Genomic DNA, 18,999 nt, shown 5'->3' on the forward strand with positions numbered 1-18,999 from the left:
CTTTTTCCAGAATTCTCCCCAAGGTTTTTTTCTTTAACGAACATACACAGGAGGAATTCTGATGCATAAATGTGGCGGGAATCGGATCATTAGGGTGTGCTGTTAGGAGTTGTGTGTGTGTGTGTGTGTGTGTGTGTGTGTGTGTGTGTGTGTATAAGTTGATGGAGAGGTGGGAATTGACTTTTTACAGTAAAAAAGACCATCATATAAAATAACTAAAATAAAATTTTCATTAGGATTTAATTGATTTGTTTTGTTTCATTTATGTAGATTTTTATACTCGTGCTTATTTTATAAACTTAATAATATCATGTGTATTTACACATTTGGGTATCTTGCTGTTACGGTCAGTCTTTCATAATTAAAAAGTTCTTATTGTGCCTGTATTTATCAGCCTACTCACTTGTGAGTTTTAATTTTTATAATACTGGAAACAAGCTAACCAAGCAAATGAAAATTGTGTGAAAATGGGCTATGAGTAAATAATCTATAAATAAAGGCTTTATTCAAGAACTGTTATGATCACTTATGTTCCTTTAAAGTTATTGGTAATCTCTTGATAGCTGAAACCACCAATTATGGTACTATGTGTAGGGTAGGGTGGTATGATATAGTTTAAAACATTGGTTAAATGGTACCCTTTTTCAATACTGAGACAGAGGTATGGACTTCAATAATTGAATGCTACTTGTCAAAATACACTTACAACTGTTGTTGACCTAAGCAAATACTATTTACCATCAGCTAAAATTTATACTTAATATTTACATTTATTGGACTGTTGACCTTCCTAAAATTAAATGATTTACTTAATACTGCATTGATTAAGATCGATAAAATTGGTATGCATCTCTTCATATGGAAAGAGTCCAATGAATATCTTGTCAAACTGAATAATGAATAAGACCCATGTGTATTCATACTCGGATACACGTTTTATTATCATGTCTCCAAAAATACTTGAGGTTTCTCCATCACCCTTAGACTCTTTCATAGAATTGAGCTTCAAATATTTTCTTTCTCTCTTTAGAATTTTCCCTTAATTCCCTGCACCAACATGTCTCTCAACTCTTTGTAATAGCTTTAGAAATACACATTTGTAGGCTATTCACAGGGAGTAGGCTTTTATAAACAAAAAGCAGACCAACTCTTATATATCTTCCCTCAGAGAAAGAACACTAGGCTAACAAATTGCTTGAATTGATGACACTAAACAAAGTGTTGATAGATTTTCAAAAAATTATTTTCAAATATTCTGTCCCACTCGAAATTTGATCAACATTTTTATCACATGCAGCTAGCTTTCCCCTTTAATAACTTCTCAAGTATTATTTCTTTTTTTTTTTTTTTTTATGCGTTACGCGGGCCTCTCACTGTTGTGGCCTCTCCCGCTGCGGAGGACAGGCTCCGGACGCGCAGGCCCAGCGGCCATGGCTCACGGGCCCAGCCGCTCCGCGGCACGTGGGATCCTCCCGGACCGGGGCACGAACCCGCGTCCCCTGCATCGGCAGGCGGACTCCCAACCACTGCGCCACCAGGGAAGCCTTCAAGTATTATTTCTAATAAATAGTTTTTAAAAAAACCACTGTGCAGGGCTTCCCTGGTGGCGCAGTGGTTGGGAGTCCGCCTGCCGATGCAGGGGACGCGGGTTCGTGCCCCGGTCCGGGAGGATCCCACGTGCCGCGGAGCGGCTGGGCCCGTGAGCCATGGCCGCTGGGCCTGCGCGTCCGGAGCCTGTCCTCCGCAGCGGGAGAGGCCACAACAGTGAGAGGCCCGCGTAACGCATAAAAAAAAAAAAAAAAAAAACCACTGTGCAAAATTGGACATTATTCATAAAACATTACATTAGAATGAAATTAGTTTAGGACAGGTATTCAGAAACTCTGATGCTTAAAATTTAACTGAATAAAATAGTCTTGATTTTAAATTCAATATATGTCACTAAAAACTATCTATCTATCTATCTATCATCACGTGTCAAGCTTAATCATGGTTTTTGCTGAAGAGTACATTTTGTATAAATCAGAGAACCAAATCTTACCTTTGAGTAATTAGCTTTGAATTCAATGAATTTTCTGAAAAAAATAGCTGACCAGAGTAAATGATGTATTCAAGTACAGGGCTATTACTTATCCTCTAGGTGACTAATTTAAGAAAGCAAGCTATGTGGATTAGAGATATAAATTTTTGTATTTGCATTGAGGGTGCTTGTTTGAAGAGAAAAAACATTTATTGATAAGACAAATATTGCTTCAGTCACTTCTAAAAACTGTGAAACATTTTCCTTTGTCAATAAATATTTCTTGAATAGAGAAGGAGGAAGAAAAATTTTTGGAGACTCTTGTTGCTTCCATTACCATGTTTTCTGTTCAACATAAAGACAGAGTTAAATCGTATTTAGTCTCCTCCTATCCATTTCTAAAATAATATAGGGAAATGATATAAGGTATGACATTGCCACCTCTGAATATCTAGGGCACCAGGAGGAAGCATAAGTATTAATTGAGTCTCTTTCCATATATGCTTCTATTGTATTACTTCCTTTAGAGGAATAGAGCCTTTCTTTTACTATATAAACAATTTTAAGTCACGTACATATTTAAAGAGTTTTTGCAGTGCATTGAAAGTAGAACAGCTCTATTAGAAGGAATATAGCTACTGAAGAATGTTATAAATATAGCAGCTAGTATATTGAGGAGTCTCAAAACAGAGGGGTATAAATGACATTTTTGTAAATTCGCTGAATTTAATCAGGCCCTGTCAAATCTCCATGTTTATCTCTGTTATATCTTGAGCAGATACCAAAATTCTCTGGTGACTTAGAAGTTTTAAAGATCAATCAAGTTAAGGATGAATTGATTTTAATTTTTCTCCTCCTTCAAGTACAGAGCCCAGTTCATGTTTTCTTCTGGGACTGTAAATGGTGGGAATAAAAAATGAAGTTTATGGTTAGCTTTAATTCACTTTTTCCACTTTTCCTTTCTTGAGGCTAGATTTTTTTCCAAATTATTGAGGAGATTGAAAAAAGGTGGGAAAGGAAGCATCTTTTTACCTAACTGGCACTTGCTTTATTCTACTTTGTTGTTTTTGACACTCTGGTTGGCACTGACTGGCCATTCATGTCCACTATTTGGCATAGTCCAAGGACTTGTTCTTTCAAAGGATTTATTTGTGAGTTCTTTGGAGGAGCCGGGGAAGATTCTACCTATGTAGATTTAGTTTTACCTAGTCCTTTTATAGGAATCCCCTTACCTCCTACCACCCATGGATCCACAGTTCATGCTCTTTGTGTTCATTATCTATAGACAATCCTCTTTGGAGAAATAACAGCAGCTGAAGCTCTATTCATTTCTGGGGTGTCCACTTACCCTATGAAAAACTCACTCCTTCTGTCCTAGAAACACAATGTGGAATGTTGGCTTCCCTATTGTTTTTATCCTTGCTCTATATCTCTTCAATTCTCTTCTCTATTGCTCAGAGATGGACAGGAGAATTTTGGTATTTTTAAAAGATACTTATATGGTTGAACTTTATTGAAAGTGAATACACAGAGATATTGCAGCATGCAATATCTTCTCAATATCAAATGCTGGGTGATTCTTTTCAATTTATTATGAAGAACATAATCTGCTTATAGTAGTAGTTATTTATTTTTGTTAAGGTTTCTCTGCTTTTCTGCCTGCTCCATGATCTTTTCTTCCATATAAAGATGTGCTCTTCTATTTCCTGAATTAAGATCTGGACACAGGGATCAGCTTGGTTCAACAGCTTAATTTCTTTGACAGACTGAGGCATTTCACTTGGGTGTTTTGGTCCAACAGCAACCTTCACAATAAGGGTGCTTCAAAGTTGAGTGATATAAATGGCGGGCAGGATGACAAGTTGCACAGTGCTGCAGATTTCAACACAAAGTCTTGTTGGCAATATATTAGCACATTTCCTAGAAGGACCTCCTCTAGATCTCCCAGCTCCCTTCCTAGCAGAAGATACAGGTTCTCCAGATTATAGTATGCCATGTGGGGAACTTGGGAAAGGTCATCTACTGGAGTTGAGAAGCCTAAAGATACACACTACAGAAACTCAACAGAACTGTATTTGGGCCCCAAGACAAAATTTTCTTTCCCCTTTGAGCCACGCCACTGAATACTCGAACAAATACAATAAAAGACCCTTAGTTGTTTCTTTCCTGGAGCACAGGTTTAGAGGTCATACTCTCCACCTGCTGTTCATCATCTTTTGGCTCTTCTACCTTTGGACTTGTTTCAAGAGGACGCCCATACTGGATGGGCTCCAAGGATGCCTGCCCCTGTGCTGCTACAAGCTTCTTCATGTGCCTTAGCCTTGCATGCTCACGCCTCTGAGCGATTTCTTTTTGAATGGACAGTCTTGGCTTATTCTAAGGCAAAGCCTTAGCATCAATGGCAAGCATTCTGGAAACAAAGATAATAACTAGAGCAGTATCTTCATTTCCATATTTCATAAAAGCTGCTTTAGTGTCTGGGTTTTTGTGAAAGAGAGTTAAGCTGTGCACATCATCTTGTTTTCTTTTCTCTCTCAGCTGTAATATGCAGGGGACTAGGAAGTTTCTCAAACACTGTAACAAGAACAGCATGGGATATGGGTAGGCACTGACTGCAGATGGCATTAATTTGAACTTAAGGATCTGAATGTCATGCCACATGAGCTCCAATTTTTAATCCTAAAGAAGTCACCATTTTATCAACTTTTTCTTTGTCATTTTTCAAGACAGCATCACACAAATTCCATATTTTACAGAGTCAAGTCTTCAAGTAAAGGCTTTCTTTAAACCTTTTAGAAAGGTTTCTTTCCTTTTGCCTAAAATCCAGGTGACGAACTTTCAATCTCTCTTTTTAGAAAACACACATATTCACACACATACATACACTTGGCTAATGGGAGAGTAAACCACACTCTACTCCAAAGCTTGTACACTGACTACACTAACAGTGCACTTGTGTCTCCCTCTCTTCCACACTCACTCTGACTTGTTTCCTGCCCGGTATTTTTTATGGAGCCTGGAAATTTAGGGAATATGTCATGATCACCTCTTAGTCTTAATGAAATCTTCTATGACTGACTCTCTCATTATTGGGAAAACTTTTCAATTAACAATAATCATGCATCGGATAAACCTCATTGGCTACGACACTGCCACTATGCAAAGCTAACTCTCTCATTATAAATGTGGCTTAGTTTGGGCAGTTCTTTGGCTCCAATTCTGATTCAATGTGAAAAATACTACTAAATATCCTGTTTTCTTATAATGATCAATAGGTATTCTGTCTTTTACTCTGGACTATTCTAATTTGAATTTATATTCTAACTTTCTAAGTTTCTTGTATCCCAATTAATTATAATATATTATGTGTTTTCTCTTGAAAGTTTGTGTTTCATGTAACCATGAATGTTATGTATAATTTATGAATGTATTATTGTCATTAGCACTGGATTCTAGATTATCAGGTTGAATTTATAATATGTAATTTAATATGCTGGTATTTTTTTCTTCCTCTTTGTTACTAGAATTATTATAGCACATAAACTGTTTAGTCTTCCCTTCTCTTAAACTGTACCTGACACAAACATAGATATTTTAAGAAACTTTGGTATAATTTCTCTCTATCATATAAGGGGTTATCTGTAATTTTGATAAGTAAATATTATATATTTAGTTCCCAGAAATTATATATATAATATATGTATATATATTAGTATATATTATATATATATATTTGTATGATAGAAATTATACCTACATAGAAAGCATATATACATAGATATAATTAATTTTCTCTTATTATAAGTAATTTTAACTTTTAGTTTACTTTTTAGGTAACAACATAGAGAATTGTATTTTCACATTGTTGCTGTTATTATCAACACTCTCCCCTTGAACATTTTGTTTTTGAGAATAACTTAATTACATTTGATAATGTGGAAGAGATAACGTGTATTTTAATTTAAAAAATGATTTATTTATGAAAAATAATAATCAAATTTTAAAGCCTTAATGTTTATATGAGAAGGACAGAAAGTTGATAGACTATCAAAATATGCTAGTCATACATATTTCCAATTAGCTGATATTTTAGAATTATAGCTACAGGCATACCTCAGAGATATTGTAAGTTCAATTCCAAATACCACAATAAAGTGAATATCACAATAGAGTCACACAAATTTTTGGTTTCCCAGTGCATATAAAATGTATGTTTACACTATACTGTAGTCTATTAAGTATAAAATAGTATTTTCCCTAAAAAACAATATACATACCTTAATTTAAAAAAAATAAAACTTTATTGGTCTAACATGCTAACCCTCATCTGAGCCTTCAGCAAGTCGTAATTTTTTGCTGGTGGAGGGTCTTGCCTCCATGTTGATGGTTGCTGATTGACCAGGGTGGTGGTAGCTGAAGGTTGGGTTGGCCATGGCAATTTCTTAAAATAAGACAACAATGAAGTCTGCCTTAACAATTGACTCTTCCTTTTGTAAATGATTTCTCTGTAGCATGCAGTGTTGTTTGATAGCGTTTAACCCACAGTAGAACTTCTTTCAAAATTACAAAACCTGCTGCTTATAAAAACCTGCTGCTGCTTTATCAGCTAAGTTCATGTGATATTCTAAATCCTTTGTTGTGATTTCAACAATCTTCACTGCATCTTCACTAGGAGTATATTCCATCTCAAGAAACCACTTTCCTCACTCATCCATAAAAGGCGACTCGTCATCCATTAAAGTTTTATCATGAGATTGCAGTAATTCAGCCACTTCTTCAGTCTCCACTTCTAATTCTAGTTCTTTTGTTTCTTCCGCCACATCTACAGTTACTTCCTCCACTGAAATCTTGAATTCTTCAAGGTCATCCATGAGAGTTGGGATTGACTTCTTCTTAATTCCTATTAATGTTGATACTATAACTGCTTCTCATGAATTATAAACGTTCTTAATGTCACCTAGAATGGAGAATACTTTCCTGAAGGTTTTCAATTTACTTTGCCCAGGTCCATCTGAGGAATCACTATCTATGGCAGCTATAAGCTTATGAAATTCATTTCTTAAATGATAAGACTTGAAAGTTGAATTATTCCTTAATTCATGGGCTGCAGAATAGATGTTGTATTAGCAAGTGTGAAAATAACATTAATTTCCTTGTACATCTCTATTAGAGCTCTTGGATGACCAGGTACCTTGTAAATGAACAGGAATATTTTAAAGATTTTTTTTTTTTTTTTCTGAGCAGTAGGTTTCAACTTTGAGCTTAAAATATTCAATAAACCATGTTGTCAACATGGTTGATAGTACATCTGGATGATGTACTATCATCCAGACTTTGTTATTCAATTTACAGAACACAGGAAAACTAGACTTAGTATAATTTTTAAGAGCCGTACAATTTTTGGAATGGTAATAAATGAGTGTTGGCTTCAACTTAAAGTCACCAACTATATTAACCCCTAAAAAAGAGTCAGGCTGTCCTTTGAAGAATTGAAGCTAAGTATTGCCTTATCCTCTCTAGCTACGAAAGTCCTAGATAACATCTTTTTCTAATATGAAGTAATTTTGTCTACATTGAGAATATGTTGTTTAGTGTATCCACCTTCATTATCTTGACTAGAGTGTCTGAATAACTTGCTGAAGCTTCTACATCAGCACTTATTTCTTCACCTTGTACTTCTGTGTTATGGAGATGGTTTCTTTCCTTCAACCTCATGAACCAGCCGCTGCTAATTTCAGACTTTTTTTCTGTACCTTCCTCATCTATCTCAGCCTTGCCAGAATTGAAGAGAGTTAGGGCCTTGCTCTGGATTGGCTTTGGTTTAAGGGAATGTTGCATTTGGTTTGATCCTCTATCCAGACCACTAAAACTTTCTTCATGTCACCAAGAAGGCTGTTTTTCTTTCTTATCATTCATGTGTTCACTGGTGTAGCACTTTTAATTTCCTTCAAGAACTTTTCCTTTGCATTCACAACTTGGCTAACTGTTGGGTACAAGAGACCTAGCTTTTGGCCTATCTCAGCTTTCTACATGCCTTCCTCACTAAGCTAAATCATTTCTAGCTTTTGATTTAAAGTGAGAGATGTGTGACTCTTCCTTTCACTTAGAAGTCACTGGAGGGTTATAAATTGGTCTAATTTCCATATTGTTGTATCTCAGGAAGAGGGAGGTCCCAAGAGAGGGAGAAAGATGGGGGAATGGCTAGTCAGTGGAGCAGATTATCACACACAACACTTATTGACTAAGTTTGCTGGCATATGGTATGGTTTGTGGCATGTCAAAACAATTAGAATGGTAGCATTAAAACTCACGGACGACAGACCACCATAACAAATATAATAACAATGAAAGTTTGAAATAGTGTGAGAATCACCAAACTGTAACCAAGAAACACATAGGAGCAAATGCTGTTAGAAAAATCGTGCCTACAGGCTTGCTTTATACAGGGTTGCCACAAAACTTCAATTTGTATAAAATGCAATATCTGAGATACTCAATGAAGTGAAGCACAGTAAAAAAAAAGTATGCCTGTATATCAACTTATAACCTCACATTAATAATGCTCAGATCAAATATTATTTTAAAGTAATAAAGCTTGTTTCTTAACTACAGATATGAAATAAAACCATCACTCAGTGATACTTGAGCCAAAAATCCAGTGAATCTTGTGAATTTAGCAATTTAAGTATATTCTGCAATATTCTGCGTCCCTTCAGCATACCACTATCCTTGCAGGAATGAAATGATGATTATTTCTATGAGTGAAGATGTTAATACTGACAATGTTTAAAAATTTCTTCTAAATTTTTTTTCTCACAAAATTAAAATTTTACCATAAAATAGAATATTTCAATGAAATTTGATTAACAAATGATTTTGTATTACTCGTGACGGGGTTTTATATTTTCTCAGTATAAGAAACTGGTATAGGCCACACATGTATTTCAGTTAATTATTTCCAGTGCAACAGTAGACTTAAATATCTGAGTATATTATCTACTCCTAAAGAGAGATGGCATGCTCGTATGTTATGCTGTTTTTGTTTATAGGATGTAGTTCCTAAATTTCATTCTGTTCATATTCTGATATTTGAAATATTTTCAAATCAATCATTTATTTACCTGTCTATAAGATACCTTCCTTTGTAATCAGAGATAACAGTTTTATAGTGTAGTAAAATTCTGAGTATCATTTTTAGTATTTCTACTATCTTAATCTTGTAATATAACTATATCAACTTTATCATTATATTTACTTTTTAAAATTTTTATTGAAATATTGTTGATTTACAATGTGGTATTAATTTCTTCTATAAAGAGAAGTAACTCAGTTATATACATATATACATTATTTTTTAATATTATTTTTCATTATGCTTTATCCTAGGAGACAGAATATAGTTCTCTGTGATATACAGTAGGACCTTGTTATTTATTCATTATAAATGTAATGGTTTGTATCTACTAACCCCAAACTCTCACTCCATCCACTACTTTCTGAGTGTAACTCTGCTCTAATAAGCTTTACTGCCTTGTATCTTACATGTTTATGTGTTTACACTGGATAGGTTCTCAAGTTCCTGGTCTGCCATATTTCAGAACCAGAAGTGCCCTCCTTCCCTTTTCTATAAACCATCAGTGGATGACATTTATTCCCACGGCTTTAGCTGCTGTCTATAAGCTGATTAACCCCCAAATCTCTATCTCTAGCATGGACATCTCATTTCAGTCCCAGAAATATACTTCTAATTGACAAGCAGAGATTCTCACCTGAATATCCAATAAAAATCTCAAACTCTGTATCTTCAAATTTATAGTCACTCAAAACTGGATTTATTTTTTCAACTAATGGTATCACCATCCCATCAGTTTTCCACACATCTGCCAGTTTTCCTTTACTTTCCCACTCCCTTACCCCCTGCCATTCTAAAATTCCATACCTTAATGTTCCCCAAATAAGTCCCCTTCTCTCCATTCCCACTGCCTTAATTCATGCCTACCTGTATTGTCTCCCAAATGCTATTTTTTCTCTTTTTTTTAATTAAAAAATAATGCTTTTTATTGGAGAATAGTTGCTTTACACTGCTGTGTCAGTTTCTGCTGCACAACAAAGTGAATCAGCTATATGTATACATATATCACCTTTTCTTGGATTTCCTTCCCATTTAGGTCACCACTGAGCACTGAGTACAGTTCCCTGAGCTACACAATAGGTTCTCATTAGCTATCCATTTTATGCATAGCAGTGTATATATGTCAATCCCAATCTCCCAGTTCATCCCACCAACCCCCTTTCCCCCTTGGTATCCATAAGTTTGTTGTCTATGTCTGTGTCTCTATTTCTGCTGTGCAAATAAGATCATCTATGCCATTTTTCTAGACTCCACATATATGCATTAATATATGATATTTGTTTTTCTTTTTCTGACTTACTCCACTCTGTATGACAGTCTCTAGGTCTATCCACTTCTCTGCAAATGACACAATTTTGTTCCTTTTTATATCTGAGTAATATTCCTTTGTATATATGTACCACATCTTTATCCATTCCTCAGTTGGTGGACATTCTGATTGCTTCTATGTCCTGGCTATTGTAAATAGTGTTGCAATGAACATTGGGGTGCATGTATCTTTCTGAATTATGGTTTTCTGGGTATATGTCCAGTAGTGGGTTTCTGGGTCATAATGATAGTTCTATTTTAGTTTTTTAAGGAACTACCATAATGTTCTCCATAGTGGCTGGATCAATTTACATTCTCACTAGCAGTGTAAGGGGGTTTCCTCTTCTCCACACCCTCTCCAGCATTTATTGCTTGTAGATTTTTTGATGATGGCCATTCTGATTGTTGTGAGGTGACACTTCATTGTAGTTTTGATTTGCATTTCTTTTAATAATTTGTGATGTTGACCATCTTTTCATGTTTGTTGCCCATCTGGATGTCTTCTTTGGAGAAATGTCTGTTTAGGTATTCCACCATTTTTTGATTGAGTTGTTTATTTGACATTGAGCTGCATGAGCTGTTTGTATATTTTGGAGATTAATCCTTTGTAAGTTGCTTCATTTGCAAAGATTTTCTCCCATTGTGAGGGTTGTCTTTTCATCTGGTTTATGGTTTCCTTTGCTGTGCAAAATTTTTAAGTTTAATTAGGTCCCATTTGTTTATTTTTGTTTCTTTTTTTTTTGACGTAGACCATTTTTTAAAGATTTTATTGAATTTGTTACAATATTGCTGCTGTTTTATGTTTTGGCTTTTTGGCTGTTATTCATGTGGGATCATAGGTCCCCAACCAGGGATCAAACCCACACCTCCTGCATTAGAAGGCAATGTCTTAACCCCTGAACTACCAGGGAAGTCCCTGTTTTTATTTTCATTACTCTAGGAGGTAGGTCAGAAAAGATCTTGGTGCAATTTATGTCAAAGAGTATTCTGCTTATGTTTTCCTCTAAGAGTTTTATAGTGTCTGGTAGGTCTTTAATCTGTTTTGAGTTTATTTTTGTGTATTGTGTTAGGGAGTGTTCTCATTTCATTCTTTTACATATAGCTGTCCAGTTTTCCCAGCATCAGTTATTATAGAGACTGTCTTTTCTCCGTTGTATATCTTGCTTTCTTTGTCATAGATTAGGCGATCATAGGTGCGTTGATTTTTCTCTGGGCTTTCTATTATGTTCTCTATTTCTATTTTTGTGTCAGTACCATACTATCTTGATTACTGTGGCTTTGTAGTGTAGTCTGAAGTCAGGAAGTCTGATTCCTTCAGCTTCGTTTTTCTTTCTCAAGACTGCTTTAGCTATTTGGGGTCTTTTGTGTTTCCAAATAAATTGTAAAATTTTTTAATCTATTTCTCTGAAAAATACCATTGGAAATTTGATAGGGGTTACATTGAATCTATAAATTGTTTGGGTAGTATAGTCATTTTCACAATATTGATTCTTCCAATCCAAGAACATGGTATATCACTCCATCTGCTTGTGTTGTCTTTGATTTCTTTCATGAGTATCTTATAGCTTTCTGCATACAGGTCTTTTGCCTCCTTAGGTAGTTTATTTCTAGGTATTTTATTCTTTTTGTTGTGATGATAAATGGGATTGTTTCCTTAATTTCTCTTTCTGATCTTTTATTTTTAGTGTATAGGAATGCAAGATATTTCTGTATGCTAATGTTTTTTTATTGGGGTATAGTTGTTTTACAATATTGTGCTAGTTTCTACTGTACAGAGAATGGAGCTCCTTGTACTGTACAGCAGGTTCTCATGTTATCTACTTTATACATATTATGGTATATGTATCAATCCCGATCTCCCAGTTCATCCCACCCCCCACTCCCCGATTTCCCCCCTTGGTGTGCATAGGTTTGTTCTCTTTTCTGTGTTTCTATTTCTATCTTGCAAACCAGTTCATCTGTACCATTTTTCTAGATTCCAAATATATACGTTAATATATGACATTTGTTTTTATCTTTCTGACTTACTTCACTCTGTATGACAGTCTCTGGGTACACCCATGTCTCCACAAATGACCCAGTTTTGTTCCTTTTTTATGGCTAATATTCCACTGTATATCTGTACCACATCTTCTTTATCCATTCATATCTGGATGGACATTTAGGTTGCTTCCATGACCTGGCTATTGTAAATAGTGCTGCAATGAATATTGTGGTGCATGTATCTTTTTGAATTATGGATTTCTGTTGGTATATGCCCAGTAGTGAGATTGCTGGATCATATGGTAATATTATTTTTAGTTTTTTAAGGAACCTCCATACTGTTCTCCATAGTGGCTATATCAATTAACATTCCCAACAACAGTACAAGAGGGTTCCCATTTCTCCACACCCTCTCCAGCATTTATTGTTTGTAGGCTTCTTGTGATGCCCATTCTAACCTGTGTGACGTGATACCTCACTGTTGTTTTGATTTGCATTTCTCTAATAATTAGTGACGTTCAGCAACTTTTCATGTGTCTCTTGGCCATCTCTATGTCTTCCTTGGAGAAAAGTCTATTTGGGTCTTCTACCCATTTTTGCATTACATTGTTTGTTTGTTTGTTTTTGATATTGAGTTGCATGGGCTTTTTGTATATTAGGTAGGATAATCCTTGGTCCATTGAATCTTTTATATTTATTTTCTCCCATCTGAGGGTTGTCTTTTCATCTTGTTTATGGCTTCATTTGTTGTGCAAAAGCTTTTAAGTTTCATTAGTTCACATTTGTTTATTTTTGTTTTTATTTCCATTACTCTAGGAGGTGGGTCAAAAATATCTTGCTGTGATTTATGTCAAAGTGTTCTGCCTATATTTTCTTCTAAGAGTCTTTTAGTGTCTGGGCTTACATTTAGGTCTTTAATCCATTTTGAGTTTATTGTGTATGGTGTTAAGGCGTGTTTTAATTTCATTCTTCTACATGTAGCTGTCCAGTTTTCCCAGCAACACTTATTGAAATAAGTGTCTTTTCTCCATTGTATATCCTTGCCTCCTTTTTCATAGCTTAGATGACCATAAGTGGGTAGATTTATCTCTGGGTTTCTATTCTGTTCCATTGATCTGTTTCTGTTTTTGTGTCAGTACCATACTGTCTTGACTACTGTAGCTTGGTAGTAGTGTCTGAAGTCAGAGAACCTGATTCCTCCAGGTCTGTTTTTTTTTTTTTTTTCAAGATTGCTTTGACTATTAAGGGACTTTTGTGTCTCCATACAAATTTTAAGATTTTTGTGTTCTAATTCTGTGAAAAATGCCATTGGTAATTTGATAGGGATTTCATTGATTCAGTAGATTGCTTTGGGAAGTATACTCATTTTCACAATATTGATTCTTCCAATCCAAGAACATGGTATATCACTCCATCTGTTTGTGTTATCTTTGATTTCTTTCATCAGAGTCATAGTTTTCTGAGTATAGGTTTTTTGCCTTCTTAGGTAGGTTTATTCCTAGGTATTTTATTCTTTTTGTTGCAATGGTGAGTGGGATTGTTTCCTTAATTTCTCTTTCTGATCTTTCTTCATTAGTGTATAGGAATGCAAGGGATTTCTGTGCATTAATTTTATATACTTCTATTTTAACAAATTCATTGATTAGGTATAGTACTTTTCTGGTGGCCTTTTTAGATTTTTCTATATATATAGTATCATGTCATCTTCAAACAGTGACAGTTTTACTACTTTTTTTTTCCGATTTGGATTCCTTTTATTTCTTTTTCTTCTCTGATTGCTGTGGCTAAAACTTCAATAACTATGTTAAATAATAGTGGCGAGAGTGGATATCCATGTCTCTTTCCTGATATTAGAGGAAAGGCATTCTGTTTTTCACCACTGAGAATGATGTTTGCTGTGGGTTTGTTGTATATGGCTTTTATTATTTTGAGGTAGTTTCCCTCTATGGCTACTTACTGGAGAGTTTATTTCATAAATGTATGCTGAATTTTGTCAAAAGCTTTTTATAAATCTATTGAGATGATCATATGGTTTTATTCTTCAGTTTTTTAATATGGTGTATCACATTGATTGAGTTGCATATATTGAAGAATCCTTGCATCCCTGGGATAAATCCAACTTGATCATGGTGTATGATCCTTTTAAAGTGCTGTTAGATTCTGTTTGCTAGTATTTTGTTGAGGATTTTTCCATCTATATTCGTCAGTGATATTGGTCTGTAATTTTCTTTCTTTGTAGTATCTTGGTCTGGTTTTGGTATCAGGGTGATAGTGGCCTCGTAGAATGAGTTTGGGAGTGTTCCTCTATCTGCAATTTTTTGGAAGCATTTCAGAAGGATAGGTATTATCACTTCTCTAAGTGTTTAATGGAATTCACCTGTGAAGTCATCTGGTCCTGGACTTTTGTTTGCTGGAAGATTTTTAATCACAGTTTCAATTTCATTACTTGTGATTGGTCTGTTTATATTTTCTATTTCTTCCAGTTTCAGTCTTGGAAGGCTGTGTTTTTTAAGAATTTGTCCATTTCTTCATGGTTGTCCATTTTATTGGTATATCAGTTGCTTGTAGTAGTCTCTTATGATCCTTTGTATTTTTGCAGTGTCAGTTGTAACTTCTACTTTTTCATTTCTAACTTTATTGATTTGACTCCTCTCCCACTTTTTCTTGATGTGTCTAGATAAAGGTTTACCAATTTTATTTATCTTCTCAAAGAACCAGTGTTTAGTTTCATTGATCTTTGCTCCTGGTTTCTTTGTTTCTATTTCATTTATTTCTGCCCTGATCTTTATGATTTATTTACTTCTACTAACTTTAAGGTGTGTTTTTGTTGTTGTTGCTATTTCTCTATTTGTTTTAGGTGTAAGTTTAGGTTGTTTATTTGAAATTTTTCTTGTTTCTTGAGGTAGGATTGTATTGTTATAATCTTCCTTTTAGTAATGCTTTTGCTGCATCCCATAGGTTTTGGGTTATAATGATTTTGTTGTCATTTGTTTCTAGATTTTTTTTTTTTTCTCTTTGATTTCTTCAGTGATCTCTTGGTTATTTAGTAGCACACTATTTAGCTTCCTTTTGTTTGTGTTTCTACAGATTTTTTTTTCCTGTAATTGATTCTTAACTCAATGTTGTGGTAAGAAAAGATACTTGATATGATTTAAAATTTCTTAAATTTACTGAGGCTTGATTTGTGAGCCAAGATGTGATCTATTTTGAAGAATGTTCCATGTGCCCTTGAGAAGAAAGTATATTATTCTGCTTTCCAATGGAATGTCCTATAAACACCAATTAAGTTTGTCATTTAAGTTTTTTATTTCCTTTTAAACTTTCTGTCCCCATGATCTATCCATTCGTGTAAGTAGAGTGTTAAAGTTCCCCGCTATTATTGTGTTACTGTCGATTTACCCTTTGATGGTTATTAGCACTTGCATTCTGTATTGTAGTGCCTATGTTGGTTGCATACATATTTACAGTTGCTATATCTTCTTCCTGGGTTGATTTCATGATCATTATGTGTGTCTTTCCTTGTCTCTTGTAATAGTCTTTATTTTAAAGTCTATTTTGTCTGATGTGAGTATTGCTACTCCAGCTTTCTTTTGATTTCCATTTGCATTGAATATCTTTTTTCCATCCCCTCACTTTCAGTCTGTAGGTGACACTAGGTCTGAAGTGGGTCTTTTGTAGACAGCATATATATGAGTCTTGTTTTTGTATCCATTCAACCAGTCTGTGTGTTTTGGTTGGAGTATTTAATCCATTTACATTTAAGGTAATTATCGATATGTATGTTCCTATTACAATTTTCTTAATTGTTTTGGGTTTGCCTTTGTGTGTTTTTCTTCTCTTGTGTTTCCTGCATAAAGAAGTTCCTTTAGCATTTGTTGTAGAGCTGGTTTGGTGGTGCTGAATTTGCTTACCTTTTGCTTGTCTGTAAAGTTTTTGAGTTCTCTATTGAATCTGAATGAGATTCTTGCTGGGTAGAATAATCTTCTTTGTAGGTTTTCCCCTTTCATCACTTTAAATCTATCCTGCCACTCCCTTCTGTCCTGCAGAGTTTCTGCTGAAAAATCAGCTGATAACCTTATGGAGATTCTCTTGTATGTTATCGGCTGATTATCCTTTGCTGCTTTCAATATTTTTTCTTAGTTTTTAAATTTTTGTTAGTTTTATTAATATGTCTCAGCATGTTTCTCCTTGGGTTTATCCTGTATGGGACTCTGCCCTTTCTGGACTTTGGTGCCAATTTCCTTTCCCATGTTAGTGAAGTTTTCAACTGTAATCTCTTCAAATATTTTCTCAGACCCTTTCTCTTTCTCTTTTTCTAAAAGAAGCATGGTATACCTAGGAAATGAGGTGCCATTGCTGAGTTGTTTGCAAGGGGCAGGGCTGCCACCACCCTCACATGCCAGCCCTTGCCTCCATGGGCACTGGGAGGGACTCCCACCAGTGAAAGTACCCCACAGTCTGGTGCAACTGCCTTCCAGTTTATGTTACAGGCACTTCATTCACACCCAAGTTGCGATTGCCATACCCATCCCTGGCCTGAAAATGTAAGTGTGCCCCAATCAGTCACTGCTTTCATTCCTCTCCCCTGTGTGGGCAACAGATTCCTGAGGGTGGTACACATGCAAAGGTAGGGCCAAAAGCAGAGTTGAGCACCAGGGGTGGTGTAACTAAGGAAGAGGATCAGAAAGCTCTCCATGAAACTGCACAAGCTAATAATTAAATCCCTGCAATTACCTTGGTAAACCCTGGAATATCTGAATAGAAAATGAGTGTTCCCACAACTGAGACTAGTTTAGCTATAGCAACAATGGACTTTGGGAGCAAGTACATGCAGGAACTGGGCCAGGTCAGAGACTGACCTGGACCCACAGGGTCCACAGGAGGTCCAGAGATCTACTTAGAGGTATTTGAGGGCCTCCTTGGTAGGCAGAGGTTGGCTGTGGCTCACTGTGGGAGCAAAGACACAGACAGAGGAGGCCCCAGGAAAATATGCTTAGTACTAGTATTCTTTTTTTGTGTGTTTCCTATTGTTCCATTGTTGTGGTGTTGTCTTTATTATTTTTATATTTTTACTTTTTAATATTTTTATAATTTCTCTATTTTTACTTTACCTTTTTGTTCTTTTGTGGGTTTCTTTTTCTTATTTTTTTCTTTTACTTGGTGGCTTTTATGTGTTTAATGTTTGCTTTCTTTTCTTCTTTGTTTTTACTTTTATATTTTGTTTTTTTTTTTTTTTTCATTTTTTGTTTTTGTTAGTTTAGTCCTTATGGATAGCTTTCATTTTTGAGTTCTTTGTTCTGTTGTTTTTTCATTTCTTCTTCTTTTTTTTTTTTTTTTTTTTCTTTTGTGTCTACTTCTTTGTTTCTCTTTGGTTTTGTTTTTATTATTTGTCTTGGGTATGGTTTGTCTGTTTGTTTTCTTTCTTCTTTTTTATTTGTGTGTGTGTGTGTGTTCTTGTTTGTTTTTGTCTTTGCTGTTTGTATTGAGTTTCATTTGTCTCTTTGTTTTCTTTTCCTTTTTTTTTTCTTTCTTTTTACTCTGGCACTACTCTGAAGCTTGTGGGCTCTTGAGTCCCCAGCCAGGGATCAGGCCTGGGTCTCTAGGGTGGGAGTGTTGAGTCCAGGATGCTGGACCGCCAGAGAATTCCCAAGACAAGGAAATATTAATAAGCTTTCACCCTCCCAGAAGTATTCATCTTGACACCAAGACCCTGCTCCACCCAACTGGCTGCAGGATCCAGAGCTGGACACCACACACCAAACAACCAGCAAGACAGGAACACAGCCCCACCCATTTGCAAACAGGCTGCCTAAAGTTGTACCAAGCTCACAGACACACCAAAACACACCATATGATGTGGCCTTGCCCATCAGAGGGAAAATAGTTCCACCCACCAGAGCACAGACACAAGTACCTCTCACTGAGAAGCCCACACAAACACTTGGACCACCCTCACACAACAGTAAGCATATAAAAGAAGCAAGAGGAACTATGATCCTGCAGCCTGCCAAAAGGAGAACATAAACAGAGTACGTTAAACAAAATGAGATGACAAAGAAATACGTTGCAGACGAAGGAGCAAGGTAAAAAGAAACATCACCAAATAAATGAAGAGGAAGTAGGCAATCTACCTGAAAACGAATTCAGAGTAATTATAGTAAAGATCATCCAAGATCTTGTAAATAGAATGGAGGCACGGATCAAGAAGATACAAGAAATATTTAACAAGTACCTAGAAGAACTAAAGAACAAACAACCAGTGATGAACAACACAATAACTAAAATGAAAAATATACTAGAAGGACTCAGTAACAGAATAACTTAGGTAGAAGAATGGATAAGTGGGCTGGAAGACAGAATGGTCAAAAACAATTCTGCAGTGCAGAATAAAGAAAAATGAATGAAATGAGTACAGTCTCAGAGACTTCTGGGACAACATTAAATGCATCAACATTCAAATTGTAGGCTTGTGCAGCTGCATGGAGAGCTTTCCAATCCTCTTCCTTAGTTGCACCACCCCTGGTGCTCAGCTTTGCTTTTGGCTCCACCTCTGCAT

At 35.5% G+C, this 18,999-nt stretch overlaps 3 pseudogenes; all 3 read right to left on the minus strand.

The window, feature by feature from the left end:
• Positions 1 to 3,603: 3,603 nt before the first annotated feature.
• On the minus strand, positions 3,604 to 5,607 carry LOC116742943 (annotated as a pseudogene).
• LOC116743354 lies at positions 5,105 to 5,187 on the minus strand (annotated as a pseudogene).
• A 729-nt stretch (positions 5,608 to 6,336) lies between the features above and the next one.
• LOC116742944 lies at positions 6,337 to 9,212 on the minus strand (annotated as a pseudogene).
• Between the last annotated feature and the right edge of the window lie 9,787 nt (positions 9,213 to 18,999).

This window comes from Phocoena sinus, chromosome 18 (assembly GCF_008692025.1).
Source record: "Phocoena sinus isolate mPhoSin1 chromosome 18, mPhoSin1.pri, whole genome shotgun sequence".
Lineage (NCBI taxonomy): Eukaryota > Metazoa > Chordata > Mammalia > Artiodactyla > Phocoenidae > Phocoena > Phocoena sinus.